Below are 4,908 nucleotides of genomic sequence, written 5' to 3'. Positions count from 1 at the left end.
GAGGGGCATTCTCTGAACCTCCTGAATTTTGATGCTCGTTCCCTTTGCCATATTGGGGAAATTCTCCCCAATAATTCTCTCCAGTATACCTTCTGCTCCCCTCTCACTTTCTTCTTCTTCTGGAATCCCAATTATTCTAATGTTGTTTCGTCTTATGGTGTCACTTATTTCTCGAATTCTCCCCTCGTGGTCCAGTAGCTGTTTGTCCCTCTTTTGATCAGCTTCTTTATTCTCTGTCATTTTGTCTTCTATATCACTAATTCTTTCTTCTGCCTCATTTATCCTAGCAGTGAGAGCCTCCATTTTTGATTGCACCTCATTAATAGCTTTTTTGATTTCAACTTGGTTAGATTTTAGTTCTTTTATTTCTCCAGAAAGGGCTTTTATATCTCTCGAGAGGGTTTCTCTAATATCTTCCATGCCTTTTTCGAGCCCGGCTAGAACCTTGAGAATTGTCATTCTGAACTCTAGATCTGACATATTACCGATGTCTGTATTGATTAGGTCCCTAGCCTTCGGTACTGCCTCTTGTTCTTTTTTTTGTGGTGAATTTTTACGTCTTGTCATTTTGTCCAGATAAGAGTAAATGAAGGGGCAAGTAAAATACTAAAAGGGTGGCAACAACCCCAGGAAAATATGCTTTAGCCAAATTAGAAGAGATCCAAAATCGTGAGTGGGGAGAAAGGGGATAAAAAGAGGTTCAAAAAGGAAGAAAGAAAAAAGAAAAAAAAAAAAGAAAAGAAAAGAAAAGAATTTTTTTTAAAAAAGAAAACACCTAAGAAAAATGTAAAAAAATATATATATATATTAGATAAACTATTAAAAAATCGTTAAAAAAGAAAAAGGTAACAGTTAAAAAAAAAAATTTTACCTGAAGGCGAGAAAAAAAAAAATGAAAAAGAAAAAATTAAATTAACTGCAAGACTAAAAAAAATCACAGGAAAAAAGCCATGAGTTCCGTGCTTGGCTTTCTCCTCCTCTGGAATTCTGCTGCTCTCCTTGGTATTGAAACCGCACTCCTTGGTAGGTGAACTTGGTCTCGGCTGGATTTCTTGTTGATCTTCTGGGGGAGGGGCCTGGTGTAGTGATTCTCAAGTGTCTTTGCCCCAGGCGGAATTACACCGCCCTTACCCGGGGCCGGGGTGAGTAATCCGCTCGGGTTTGCTTTCAGGAGCTTTTGTTCCCTGAGCGCTTTCCGTAGAGTTCCAGAGGACGGGAATACAAATGGCGGCCTCCTGGTCTCCGGCCCGGAGGAGCCGAGAGCCCAGGGCCCCACTCCTCAGTGCGCCCTCAGAGAACAGCGCCCAGTTACTCCCGTCTGCCTGACCTCCGGCCGCGCTCCGAGCTCACCAAGCCTGCGACCGGTTCAAGGTAACACCGAGCTGCGAGCTTACTGTCGGCTCTGTCTCTGTAGCCGGCTTTCCCGTTCCAATACCCGCAAGCTCTGCGACACTCAGACACCCCCGATCCTTCTGTGACCCTGCGGGACCTGAGGCCACGCTGACCCCGCGTGGGCTTCGCCCCGGTTTAGCCTCTGGAGCGATGTCCCTCAGTGGAACAGACTTTTAAAAGTCCTGATTTTGTGCGCGGTTGCTCCGCCGCTTGCCGGGAGCCGGCCCCTCCCCCCGGGGTCTATCTTCCCGTCGCTTTGGATTCACTTCTCCGCCGGTCCTACCTTTCAGAAAGTGGTTGTTTTTCTGTTTCCAGAATTGCTGTTCTTCTTCTCTTCGATCTGCCGATGGATTTTCAGGTGTTTGCAATCTTTAGATAAGCTATCTAGCTGATCTCCGGCTAGCTGAAGCAGTCTCAGCTTGCTACTTCTCCGCCATCTTGACTCCTCCTATTTTTTAAAATTTTATTTTATTTTTTTCAGTGTTCCAATATTCATTGTTGATGTACCACACCCAGTGCTCCATGCAATATGTGCCCTCCTTAATACCCACCAACAGGATAGGTGAACCTAAAATTCCATTTTTTAAGCCTCATCCCAGACCTAGTGAATCAGACACTCTGGAATTGGGGCCCAGAAATGCGTGTTTTAACAAGACTTCCAGGCATGAACTAGAATAATCTAAGGACTTTCCAACTTTGATTCTCTGATTATATGTGATAATGGATGTAAAAATACATTTTAAACTGTACCTTACACATTTCAGAGATGATGATGGTGTCAGTGATAATGGTGATGATAATGATGATGCTCCTGTTGACTTTAAGCCATGCTTTGGCAGTCAGTTCATTACCTTAGCCAGGAATTTGCTACCCCACCCCTACGGAGTTTCTCCCAAGGCCTGTAAGACAGAGATATGACCTCAGAAGCTTATATACTATGAGAGTAGGTAAGTTAGGTAAGGCAATCTGTTTCAGATGGGTGACAGAGAAGAAATCACAGGAAAACTATTTTGAAGATCCAGAGAATAGGCATAGCCAGTATTAAAGACTGATATGTGTGTGTGTGTGAGCTCACTGTGGGATGGTGGGTTGTGACATTGGAAAGAACTCCTCGTATTAGTGGTAGTAAGGTCTTACTACCTTTAGGATTTAAACACTTTCCAGGAAGGTGGGAGGATATTATGGAATATGAATGTAAAGGAGAGGCACAAATTAAAAATAAACACATATGTTTATTGTGTTTATTGCTTGTTATAGCACTAAAACTAGAAAGATCCTTATATTTATCCAGGGTTCTGGGTTATTTCCTGGGTGTTGGCTGTAACACTAGTCATCTCCTTCCCATTCTGGAAAACGTATTGGAAAAAAAAAAGTGAATATGAATCACAGTATATGGAGGACTTAGACTCTGTTCTAGAATATAAAAATTAAGTCATTCACAAACATTTATACTTTAGTAACAAATTTATTTTCACACACTTTCAAGTGATCTCAAAATTCCTTACATTCTGGTTGAATAATTGGACTGGAACCCAGTGCTCCTGACTTCTAGTCTGGTGTGTTTCCTTTGTAATCTGTATTTGCTCAAACGCTTTTGAAATGGGGAAGTTTGACCCAAATAAAGTTTAAAAGGCATGTTTTTGAGGTACAGCTGGAAGGAAGGTAGGACACAACTATAGAGAACTTGGAATGCCAGGCTGAATCTTCTGAATTGTTTCCTGTAGGTAATGGGAAAATGTTAGATGTTCTGGAACAGTGGTATGACATCATTAACAATTTAGGAATGTTATTCAAATGCTTTAGTGAAGCATACCTGGTAGATTGGAGTGGGAGAGAAGTTGAAGGGAGCAAAGCAACTAAGAAGTAGCCCCAAATGTAGACTAGAATTGCCATAGACCTGCTCACTCTTTATGGCGTGAGTACATTTCTATTTTTTTAATTTCTTTTCAGTATAACAGTATTCATTGTTTTTGCACCACACCCAGTGCTCCATGCAATCCGTGCCCTCTCTAATACCCACCACCTGGTTCCCCCAACCTCCTACCCCCCGCCCCTTCAAAACCCTCAGATTGTTTTTCAGAGTCTATTTTTAACAAAAGAAACAATGTAAGTGCAAAACCATAGTTTCTTTTCCTGGGATTTCAACCACTAGAGATAGGGATATTTGGAAGCTGGAGGCTTCCTGGTCCTGGAACACAATTCTGTGGAGATCTCCCAGGATTACACTCAGACAAGCCCTTGCTTAAACTCAGTGCTGCTCTCTCTGCTCTCTGGTTTCATTTTGCACTCAAATTTCTATGTATTATGTGCCAGGGGCCTTGGGTTTAGGGGGAAATTCACTGTTCCTTTCATTCTTTTCACAAAGCTCCAGGCTCAGGAAAGTTACATATACATGTTACTATGCCAGTTGCATCACCCAATCCTTTCCGGAGATCCTGGCTACAAGCTTCATAGTTTGAAGTTTCTAAAGCTCATTCATATCCATTATCTCATTTTGTTCTCATTAGAGCCTTATGATGGGCAGGCTTATTATAATTTAATGGTATGAAACTAAAGACTGGAGTGGGGAAACTAACTTGTCATTCTGCCAGTGTGTGGAACAGCTTACTTATTCTGCCTTCTAAGCAATATTCCATGCTTTCACTTGCATTGTTGGGGTTCTGGTGGTCATTTTTTCCAGTGTACTAAAAACCTTCTTAGATCTCAGACAAGGTCTGGGATGGGGCAGAGAAAGAAACAGAAGACCAGGAAACCAAATTTCTCCTCATTTCTAGCCCAGAGCCCCTCCCTCAATACCATTCTGCTACCTTAAATGTACTGACAGACCTTGGTAGGGATATCCTTAGCTTTGCATGCTCATAGCCCTGCTGCCTGTCTGATGCCAGTTATACTCTGCATGACAGTTATGTCACCTTTGCCTGAAATTAGCCATGTTTTCTTTTTGTCATTCTCTTTCTTACCCTGGAAGCTGGAATAAAGTTGCAACCTAGGGACTCTCCTTCCCTGGGCTATCCCAAGTGATGAGGCTCACAACTCCAGATCTTCCTTGGACAGTACAAAAAGCCAATCATTGAGAGGCCAGGTCACCACTACACATAGAAAGCCTTTAAAATATAGATGGCACAGGGTCTTTAGCTGAAGCTGCTTTGGCCAGACCTTTCCAGGACTCTGACTGGGTCTTCAGTGTGAGCCAAAGGCAACACCAACCAGAGTAGTATTCGCCCAGCTTTCAGAGTTCACACAATGTCATGCTGTCTAGATTTTCATCATGAATGTTCCCAAGACTCAAATGCAAAGGGAATTGGGTTGATTTCAACTGGAAAATATTCCTGCCATCTCAGTGTTCTCTGGAATAACCTGCTTGCAGCTGTCATGGGGCGGCCCCCTCCCTGTAATGCGTGGCTTTTCCGAGGCTCAAGCTCCAGGGATCTGGAGGGGAAGAGAAGGGGGGGACCAAGGTTATGTATGCCCCCACCCCCAGCCTGGCCAGTGCTTGCATTTTTCAAGCCTGAAATT

The sequence above is a fragment of the Mustela lutreola genome, chromosome X (genome assembly GCF_030435805.1).
Source record: "Mustela lutreola isolate mMusLut2 chromosome X, mMusLut2.pri, whole genome shotgun sequence".
Lineage (NCBI taxonomy): Eukaryota > Metazoa > Chordata > Mammalia > Carnivora > Mustelidae > Mustela > Mustela lutreola.
This window is presented reverse-complemented; position numbering follows the sequence as displayed.